Genomic DNA, 11,396 nt, shown 5'->3' with positions numbered 1-11,396 from the left:
CACCAGAAAAAAGGAGGATGCTTGGTCACGGGCACCTTGCTAGGGAGCCCTTCTTGCTTAGCTGGGGAATGGGAGGAGGACACGAATCCAGGCAGAATGGCATCTTCAGTGGATGAGGGCACGAGAAACCCACAAGTACCATTGCATGAAAGTTGAGTCTAATTAGCGCTCAACTGCTGAACCTGCAGGCGTTTAATCCGGTGCGTCCAGGGAAATCCACTTTATGGGCGCAATCTTATCGGCCATTAATGCCACACTCTTACTGCAGCGAAGTCGGAGAACTTGGTACCCAGTCAAATCTCCTTTTACTGCAGCGGAATGGGAAAATCCTGTTGGAGTGAATGCCTGTAACATTCCAGCCTTTGTGTTTCTTGCTTCCTTTACATTTTCATGGGATGTGGGTGTTGCCAGCAAGGCCAGCATTTGTTGTCCATCCGTAATGATCCCAGGCCTGAGTGGCTTGTTTGGTCACTTCAGATTTAAAGCCACATGTAGGCCAGACTAGGTAAGGACAGCATATTTTCTTCCCTGAAGGATATCAGTGAAGCAAATGGGGTTTTCAGGAAGATTGATGATTGCTTCATGTTCATCCTCACTAAAGCTAGCTCTCAGTTTCAGAATTTTAATTCCACTGGCTGCCATGTTGAAAATTGAATCATCTAAAGCCTTTGGGTCTCTTTCAACATCATCCTTGGATATTTCAGCACCACTCATGCATGATTGTTTCCGATATTATTGTCTTCACGTGTGCAGTAATTTGTCAGATTAAACCAGATTATAATTGATCAGCTGACTTGCATATTTTGACTAACCTAATTTGTAATCTCGGAGCTGTTTCAACCGCCCCTTCTATTCCAGGAACAAAAGCAACTTCAATCAGTTCTTGGCTTCAGCTTCTGATTAAAAGTCCTGGATGTAACTGATATGTCATAGAATCATAGAATCTCTACAGTACAGAAGGAGGCCATTTAGCCCATCGAGCCTGCACCAACAACAATCCTACCCAGCCCCTATTCCCTTAACTCAATGCATTTCATCTGCCAGTTGCCTTGACACTGAGGGGCATAACCAATGCACCTAACCTGCACATCTTTTGGACTGTGGGAGGAAACTGGAGCACTGGAAGGAAACCCACACAGACACAGGGAGAACATGCAAACTCCACACAGACAGTGACCCGAGGCTGGAATTGAACCCGGGTCCCTGGCGCTGTGAGGCAGCAGTGCTATTCACTCTGCCACCATGCTGCTCTATTCCACATTCACCTGTTCCATCTTAACCTTCAACCAATTCCTTGTCCATTCCCAGGTTCCTTCCTTCAAAATAGTGGCTGGAATTCTCCAGCCTCACCCACAGCTGGAATTCTCCAATCCTGCTGCAGTGAATAGAGATTTGGCTGAGTGCTAAATTCTCATTCTCACTGGCAATGGTAATGAGGCATATGAGATCAGAGAACTCCAGCCAGTCTCTCCTCCCAAAGTTTGCCATGTACTTTTTATGTAAATTTACATTTGCCACCCTGTAGGGCAGAGGTTCCCAAGCTGTGGGTTGTGATCCCTCCCCAGTGGGGTCACAGAGATGGCATTGAAGTATGCAAGCTCCCCCTCCTCTAGGGCAGCAATGGGGACAGTGAGTCACAGAATCATAGAGATTTATAGCATGGAAACAGACCCTTCGGCCCAACCTGTCTATACCACCCAGTTTTTACCACTAAGCTAGTCCCAATTGCCTGCATTTGGTCCATATCCCTCTATACCAATCTTTCCCATGTAACTGTCTAAATGCTTTTTAAAAGACAAAGTTGTACCTGCCTCTACTACTACCTCTGGCAGCTTGTTCCAGACATTCACCACCCTCTATGTGAAAAAATTGCCTCTCTGGACCTTTTTGTATCTCTTTCCTCTCACCTTAAACCTATGTCCTATAGTTTTAGACTCATCTACCTTTGGGAAAAGATATTGACTATCTATCTCATCTGTACCCATCATTATTTTATAGGCCTCTATAAGATCACCCCTCAGCCTCCTACATTCCAGGGAAAAAAGTCCCAGTCTAACCAGCATCTCCTTGTAATTCAAACCATCAAGTCCTGGTAGTACCCTACTAAATCTTTTCTGCACTCCTTCTAGTTAAATAATATCCTTTCTATAATAGGGTGACCAGAACTGTACACAGTATTGCAAGTGTAGCCTTACTAATGTTCTGTACAACATCAACAAGACGTCCCAACTCCTGTATTCAATGTCTGGCCAATGCCTTCTTCACCACCCTGTTCATCTGTGACTCCACTTTCAAGGAGCTACGAACCTGTACCCCAAGATCTCTTTGTTCTAAATTCTCCCCAACGCCCTACCATTAACTGAATAAGTTAACAGAAGAGGGGACAATGGCAGGACTGCCCTGCACTCACTAGATTCCTGTTGCCAAATCAGCAAGGATGGAGGGTGAGTCGAAAGCAGAAGATACCTTTATCAAGTGAATACTGACCAGGCCCAGGATATGTTTGTGTCAGCTTGGTGCAGGCAGGGGCCAGCAGGCCTAACACAGGTACTGAGGGGAGGTGTTGGAAGAGGGGGGAATTACTGTGCGTCTGGGAGGGAGGGAAACTGATTACTTTCTGTGGAGGAAAGGGAAGAATGATTACTGTGTGTTTGTGAAAGGAAAGCAGGATAATTTCAGTGAGTGAAAAGAGTTGGGGGGGGAGGGAGGTTTCACTGAGTCTTCAGTTACTGGAGAAGTATAAAATGCTTGGCTAGAACCTATATGTAAAAAGTGTCACAACACCAGATTAAAGTTCAACAGGTTTATTTGGAATCATGAGCTTTCGGAGCACTGCTCCTTCATCAGGTGAGCGAACCTGCTAACCACTGTGCCACCGCCCCACCCTATTGAATCTTCAGGTGTGGACAGACTTCACCCAAGGGCTTTGAAAGAAGTGGTGAATGAGATAGTGGATACATTGGTTTTAATTTTTTTCCAGAATTCTCTATACGCGGGGACAGTTCCATTGGATGGGAAAATAGCTAATGTAACTCCTTGCATTTACGTTAGCACTTTTCCCAAGCAAGTCTTCTCAAAGTGCTTTATCGCCGATGAAGTATTTTTGAAGTGTAGACACTGTTGTAAGAAATGCAGCAGCCAATTTGTACATAGCAAAATCCCACAAACAGCATTGGGATAACAGCGAGGTTATTTGTTTGGCTGAGGGCTAAGTATTGGCAAGGACACCGGGTAGAACTCCCCAGCTGAACGTCGCAATCCTGAATGGAAACCTTTGTAGCACCAGGGACCTTTCCAGGTGCTGGGTAACCGTCTGTGTGGTGTCTGCACATTCTCCCTGTGTCTGCATCGGTTTTCTCTGGGTGCTCAGCTTTCCTTTCACAATCCAAAAGATGTGCTGGTTAGGTGGACTGGCCATGCTAAAAATTGGCCCTTAGTGTGTAGATTAGAGGATTAGCAGGTAAAATGTGTGGAGTTATGGGGATAGGGCATGGGGTGGGCCAGACTCGATGGGCCGGGCCAGACTCGATGGGCCGAATGGCCTCCTTATGCACTGTAGGGATTCTATGATTCAGTGGGGTTAGGGTTGAGGTTTAGTATTGCCTTGGAAAGGCATCACTTCTGATGCCGCAACACTCCACTGGAGACTGGAGGCGCTGAGCTTTGATTTCTTTGTAGTCAAGCCCTTGAACCTTTGTGATTGAAAAGAGAGAGTGTTATCATGGCTGACAATCAAACATACCAGCTGGAGCCTGGAACACTAATCTGACTTAGAGATAGCCTGCAGCATCAACATCTCCCACTGAGACACTCATTCATGCACATCACAATTGCCACTTGAACCCCAGGGCAGGAGATGCTGCCTTGCAGTTCACTGGCGGGTGAGCACCGAAGCAAGCGTGGGTTTTAAAGCACAGGCCCATCGCTTTTACTTTCATCCCGCTACATCTTTGTTTCCTCGGACAACTTACTGAATCTTCCACTGACAACAAAGTGGCGCCTCAGTCTGATCACTGGAAGCAATGAGGTTTCATAGGATATAGGAGTAGAATTAGGCCATTTGGCCCATCCAGTCTGCTTTGCCAAGGGAAACATACAGATTGCAAACCAGGTAAATGAACAAATTATTTCGTTCTTGCATTAAAAAAAATGGACAGCATTTAATTTAAATAACACTTGGTGAATTAATGGAAATGAGTGATTCCTACTGACTCCAGTTTTGCTACGGCTTGTTGAAATACTTAGTCAAATGCTGCCTTGATGGTGACGGCAGTCACACTCACCTCATCTCTGGAGTTCAGCTCTTTTGTCCATGTTTGAACCAAGACTGTAATGAGCTTCAAAGCTGAATGACCCTGATGGAACCCAAAGTGAGCATCCGTTAGCAGGTTATTGCTGAGTGTGTGCTGCTTGATAGTGCTGTTGTTGACCCCCTTCTATCACTGTACTAATGATCAAGAGTAAGTTGATGGGGTGACCATTAGACACAAGAGCAGAATTAGGCCATTCGGCCCATCAAGTCTGCTCTGCCATTCAATCATGGCTGATGTGATTCTCATCCCCATTCTCCTGCCTTCTCCCCATAACCCTTGATCCTCTATCGATCCTTGTCTCAAAGACACTCAATGACCTAGCTGCCACGGCCGTCTGTGGCAAAGAGTTCCACAGATTCACCACCTCTGGCTGAAGAAATTTCTTCTCACCTCAGTTTAAAGGAATGTTCCTTCACTTTGAGGTTGTGTCCTTGAGTTCTAGTCTCTCCCTCTAGTGGAAACATTCTCTCCACGTCCACTCTATCCAGGCCTCTCAGTATTCGGTAAATTTTAATAAGATCCCCCCTCATCCTTCTAAATCCCTTCAAGTATGAACCCACACTCCTCAACCGCTCCTCATACGACAAATCCTTCATTCCTGGCATCATTCTTGTGAACCTCCTCTGGACCCCCTCCTAGGCCAGCACATCCATTCTTGGGTATGGGGTCCAAAACTGCTCATAATATTCCAAATGGGGTCTTACTAGAGCCTTATGCAGTCTCAGCAGTACATCCCTGGTCTTGTATTCTAGTCCTCTAGAAATGAATCATAGAATCCTACAGTGCAGAAAGAGGCCCTTCAGCCCATCAAGTCTGCACCGAACACAATCCCAGGCCCTACCTACATATTATACCCACTAATCCCTCTAACCTACGCATTCCTGAACACTAAGGGGCAATTTCTTAGCATGGCCAATCAACCTAACCCAATCTTTGGACTGTGGGAGGAAACCAGAGTACCTGGAGGAAACCCACACAGACACGAGGAGAATGTGCAAACTCCACACAGGCAGTGACCCGAGCCGGGAATCGAAGCCAGGACCCTGGAGCTGTGAAGCAGCAGTGCTGACCACTGTGCTACCGTGCCGCCCCAGAAAGCCTAGTAGGTAGAGATAAGATCAGCGCAACTTGTGGGCCGAAGGGTCTGTTTGTGAGGTCGTTTTTTTTCTATGATTAGTGAGCCTTAACTTCTAGCCCCCAGGACAGTGTAACTGGAGGCTGGGGGTTATCCTAAAGGTTTGCTCCCCACCTCCAGGACTCTGTGGACAGTTTTGGTCCCCTTATCTAAGGGAAGATATACTGGCATTGGAGGCACTCCAGAGAAGGTTCACTCAGTTGATCCCGGGTAGGGAAGGATTTTCTTATGAGAAGAGGTTGAGTAGAATCATAGAATCCTTACAGTGCAGGGGGTATTTGTCCCACTGAGTCTGCACCAATAACAATCCCACCCAGGCCCTTTCCCATAACCCCTCAATATTTACCCTGCTAACCCCCCCTGACACCAGGGTTAATTTATCATGGCCAATCAACCTAACCCACACATCTTTGGACTGTGGGAGGAAACCAGAGCACCCAGAGGGAACCCACGCAGACACAGGGAGAACGTGCAAACTCCACCCAGATAAATGACCTGAGGCTGGAACTGAACCCAGGTCCCTGGCGCTGTGAGGTTGCTATGCTAACCACTGTGCCACCGTGCCACCCCCTCTTTAAGGTTGGGCCTGTACTCAGTGGACTTTAGAAAAAGGAGGCAATCTTACTGGGGCATCAATAAGTTGTGAATCTCAGGATTTCTCTCTCTCAGAGGGTTGTGGATGCCTCATCATTGAACAGACCCAAGAGATGGATCAACAGATATTTGGACGCTAAAGTAATCAGGATCTGGGCCTATTACAGGACAGTAGAGTTGAGACAGAGAATCAGCCACGATTATATTAAATGACAGAACAGTCTTGAAGGGCCGAATGGCCAACTCTCGCCCCAGTTTCTGAGCTCCCTGTGTAGCATTAATTCTGATGTAAGAGACTCAAACAGAAGTTAATCAGAATGCTAACATTGAATTTGCCTTCCTAACTGCCAACTGAGCTTGCATGTTAACCTTAAAAGAATCCTGAACCAGGACTCCCAAGTTATTTTGTGCTTCAGATTTCCAAAGCCTTTCCCCATTTAGAAAATAGTCTACACTTCTATTCTTCCTACCAAACTGTATAACCTTACACTTCCCCACATTGAATTCCATCTGCCTCTTCTTTGCCCATTCTTCTAACCTGTCCAAGTCATTTTGCAGCCTCACCACTTCCTCAACACTACTTGTGATGATTGGATTTATCCTGTTTCTTATGTACACCACATATTTGGACAATTTTCCATATTGCCGGATAGATGCCAGTGTTGTAGTTGTATTGGAACAGCTTGGCTAGGGGAACGGCAAGCTCAGAGCACAAGTCTTCAGTGCAATTGCTGGAATATTGTCAAGGCCCATAGACTTTGTGGTATCCAATGCCTTCAGTAATTTCATGGTATCATATTGAGTGAATTGGCTAAAGATTCACATCTGTGAAGCTGGGGACCTTCGGAAGAGGCCGAGATGGGTCATCCACTTGACATTCTGGTTGAAAATTGTTGTGAATTCTTTAGCCTTATTGTTGGCCGATTCCTCCATCATTGAAAATGGGAATATTTGTGGAACCTCTTCCTCCAGTGAACTGTTTAATTGTCCACCACCATTCACAGCTGGATGTGGCAGGACTGCAGAATATGGATCTGATCCATTGATTAGCTCTGTTTATTACTTGGTGCTTATACTTTTTGTACGCAAGTAGTCCTGTGTTGTAGCTTCAGGTTGACATATCAATATTGCTATTTATGGCTCAACATTGCATATGTTCTGCCACCTGCAAAGGTCTACTACATGAAGCCTTAGGTCTTCTACTCCTGCTGTTACAGCCAGATCAGAAACCCCAAGTATGAAATTAGACTAGACTCCAACTATTTTTTAATTTTGACATTAATGTGAGGATATGATGTTTCACTCCAGGGGTGATTGTATTGACACATAAGGAAGCTTTCATCAAAACAAATTTTATTTTAACAATACAGTTTAACTATAACAAATGAATTAGCTTAACTTTTACCAATAGAAATGCTGAAACATAAGATACAATCCTAAACTGCTAACCTATCTCTAATTCCAAAGCAAGCAGTATTCCTCTTATAGACTTAAACTCTTCTTCGAAATCATTTAGCAAACAACACAGGCTTACGTGGCTTTACTTGGAGCCTTTGAACACCTCTTAAGAGATCTGAGTGCTGGCACTCAAATGGCAGCCTCCAGAGAAAGAGGGACAGAGCCATTTCTTGCTTCTTTCAGATCCAGGTAAAAACTCCTTACTCTTCCCTGTAAGCTTAGCTCCTCCCATTATCACATGACTCTTCTGTTGTCAATCAACTTAATTAAAGCCCTACTCTGAAACCCCAGGGGAAAAAACTCAGATTAAAATAAACCATTTGCAAAGATCAATTATTAGCCTGCATTCTCAGCGTGTGAACTGCCTGATGCAGACAAATTGGTACCTTGTAAACAGAACTGAATTCTTAAACATACTCCTCACAAGAAACATGATAAAAATACATTTCTTAATGACAGTGTCATCACACTGCACATTCGATGAAATGTGCCAGTACGTCAACGTTTCTACCCCCATTCCTTCTGCAAAAATGCATCATCTCACACTTCCTGTATTAGATTCCATTGCCAATTGCTTCCCCAACCTGCTAGTCAGTCTACAGCCTGCTGCAGTTGTTGGTATGATCTTCACTGTCTGTGGAAAACCACAGTCGACCATACACTGGTCTGAAAATCTAATTACCGTGACTTGCTGCTTTCTGACCTTGAGCCAATTTTTTTGTTTACCCAATGTGACATGCCTATTCCATAAGTCTGATAATATGCACACAGGATTCCTGAATTACAACTGTCAGGATCAACAACACACTGGATTCCTGATGAACAGCACACAGGATTCCTGATCTACAACACACAGGATTCCTGATCTACAAGGAGTATTCATATTCATCTACTCATGTTCTGTAATAAACACAAGGATTCCGGTTCTATAACATACACAGGCGCTTCTGTTCTATAACGCATGCAGGAGTTCCTATTCTATAACATACACGGGGTCTATAACACACACAGGGTTCTTCTTCTATAGCACACTCAGAAAGTTGCAAGTCCCCTAGCAGAGATACTTGAATCATCTATAGTCACAGGTGAGGTGACTGAAGATTGGAGGGTGGCAAATGTTGTGCCTTTGTTTAACAAGGGCTGCAGGGAAAAGCCTGGAATCTATAGGCCAATGAGTCTCAGTAAGTTGTTGAAAAGTATTTTGAGAGGCAGGATCTACAGGCATTTAGAAAGGACTGATTGGGCACAGGCAGCATGGCTTTGTGAGTGGAAAATTATATCTCACAGATTTGATTGAGCTTTTTGAAGGGGTAACCAAGAAGATAGATGAAGGCAGTGCAGTTGATGTTGTCTACATGGACTTTGGTAAGGCTTTTGACAAGGTACCACATCTTAGGTTGTTGCATCAGGTTAAATCTCACAGGATCCAGGGAGAGGTATCTAAATGGATACAAAATTGGCTCCTTGACAGAAGCCAGAGGGTATTTGTAGAGGGTTGTTTGTCAAACTGGAGACTGTAACCAGCAGTGTACCTCAGGGATCAGTGCTGGGTCCACTGTTATTTGTCATTTATATTGGTTATATGCATAATATAGGAGGCATGGTTAGTAAGTTTGCAGATGACACCAAGATTGATGGCACAGTATACACTGAAGAAAGTTATCTCCAATTGCAAAGGAATCTTGATCAATTGGGCCAGTGGGCTGACAAATGGCAGATGGAGTTTAATTTAGATAAATGAGAGGTGATGCATTTTGGTAGATTGAACCAGGGCAGGACTTTCTCAGTTAATGGTAGGGTGTTGGGAAGAGTTACAGAACAAAAAGATCTAGGGGTACTTGTTCATAGCTCCTTGAAAGTGGAGTCACAAGTGGACAGATTGGTGAAGAAGGCATTCAGCACGCTTCGTTTCATTGGTCAGAATATTGAATACAGGAGCTGGGATGTCTTGTACAACTTCAACAAGACATTAGTAAGACCACACTTGGAATACTGTGAACAGTTCTGGTCACCCTATTATAGGAAGGATATTATTAAACTAGAAAGGGTGCAGAAAAGATTTACTAGGGTGCTACGGGGACTTGATGGTTTGAGTTATAAGGAGAGGCTGGATAGATTGGGACTTTTTTCTCTGGAGCGTCGGAGGCTGACATGTGATCTTACAGAGGTCTATAAAATAATGAGGAGCATAGATCAGCTAGATAGTCAGTATCTTTTCCCAAAAGTAGGGGAGTCTAAAACTGGAGGGCATAGGTTTAAGATGAGAGATACAAAAGTGTCCAGAGGGACAATTTTTTCACACAGAGGGTGGTGAGTGTCTGGAACAAGCTGCCAGGGATAGTAATAGAGGCAGGGACAATTTTCTCTTTTAAAAAGCATTGAGACAGTTACATGGGTAAGATTGATATAGAGGAATATGGGCCAAATGCGGGCAATTGGGACTAGCTTTGGGGTTTAAAAAATGGGCAGCGTGGATAAGTTGGGTCAAAGGGCCTGTTTCCATGCTGTATGACTCTGACTCACGCACACAGGGATTCCTGTTCTGAAACATACACAAGAATTCTTGTTCTAAAATACATATGGGGTTTCCTGTTCTGTAACAAAGACACACATGCACACGAGGATTCCTGTTCTATAACCATATACATGGAGATTTCTGTTCCTAACACATGAGGATTCCTGTTCTGTGATAGACACATACACATGAAAATTCCTATTCTAAAACAACACACACACACACACACACACACACAAGGATTCCTGTCTGTAACATATGAGGATTTCTGTTCTATAACACACACGTTTTCCTGTTTCCTAATGCACATAGGAATTACTTTTCAATAAAACACTCAATTCCTGGGATAATATACACATGGATGTCTTTGTAATTCACTAGTAATCGTCAATCAGTTGCCAACAATAAGCCTATATTCTGCATAGAACAGCAGACCTTCGCAGCATTAATTTAACACTACATATCTTTGCTTCAGGGGAAACACAACAGTGTGGAAAACATCGCACTGCTCTAATAAGCTCACATTTCTGGCACCACCATCTGCTCACAGTAAGTACTGCTGCAGCACTTGGCAATGCAGTGTTAAGGCAATATTCCTGTGCCTATCTACAAAACTCCTTGAGAATGCTTCTGAAAATGATTCTTCTCTACCCTATTTAACCATGAAAGTATCCGCCCTTTGATTGTATCTCAGGAGTGTCAGGCCTGTTCCCCAGGAAGGGGAAATGCCAGCCTTGCTTATTTAGGAGAGATTCTTCCCTTTCCCTGCATTGTTCTGCAATAGTATCTTTAAACGCAAGGTTTGATTTGCAATGCAATGTACTTTGGTTAAATAGATACTACAGACTAATATTAGTGTCCTGCAGTAGTATCCCCTCCAAGATTGAATGTCAATTTAATGCCAGTGATTTGCACGTACAATGAGAAGTAAGCCTTTACATGCAGCCTAAAGGATCTGTTCGAACATTCCAGATGTTCCTCATTGTCTTGCTCCGTGCCAGGCTGATACAGTGCTGTTTTCAACTGAGTCCCCGTGTCTCCCTTTCAGGTTTTCTCTCTTACACACTCTGCATCCATCAAGCCCCTGACTAGAAAAGGAAACTTCGCTTAAGTGGGCCCTAGATTTTCTAGCCTGAACTGAAATATCTTTAATCTGCCCAGTGGTCTCAGTCAATTTAATTTTTAACGCCATCATCTGGTCACAGCAGCTAGTGCAGCATTCAGTAAAAAGCCTGCTCCAGTCAGTCACTAGACATGCGTTTCTGAAAGGGACTCAAGGCTACATCTTTCACTTCAATTTCTTCGGGCGACAATCACCAGGCAAGACTGTTCCCTTCCTGTTGTCGAACACTTCAGTGGTCATGGGCATTCGGCCTCTGAC

Source organism: Carcharhinus amblyrhynchos, chromosome 9 (assembly GCF_965287045.1).
Source record: "Carcharhinus amblyrhynchos chromosome 9, sCarAmb.v2.hapA, whole genome shotgun sequence".
NCBI classification, from domain to species: Eukaryota; Metazoa; Chordata; class Chondrichthyes; order Carcharhiniformes; family Carcharhinidae; genus Carcharhinus; species Carcharhinus amblyrhynchos.
Note: the sequence above shows the minus strand (reverse complement) of the source record.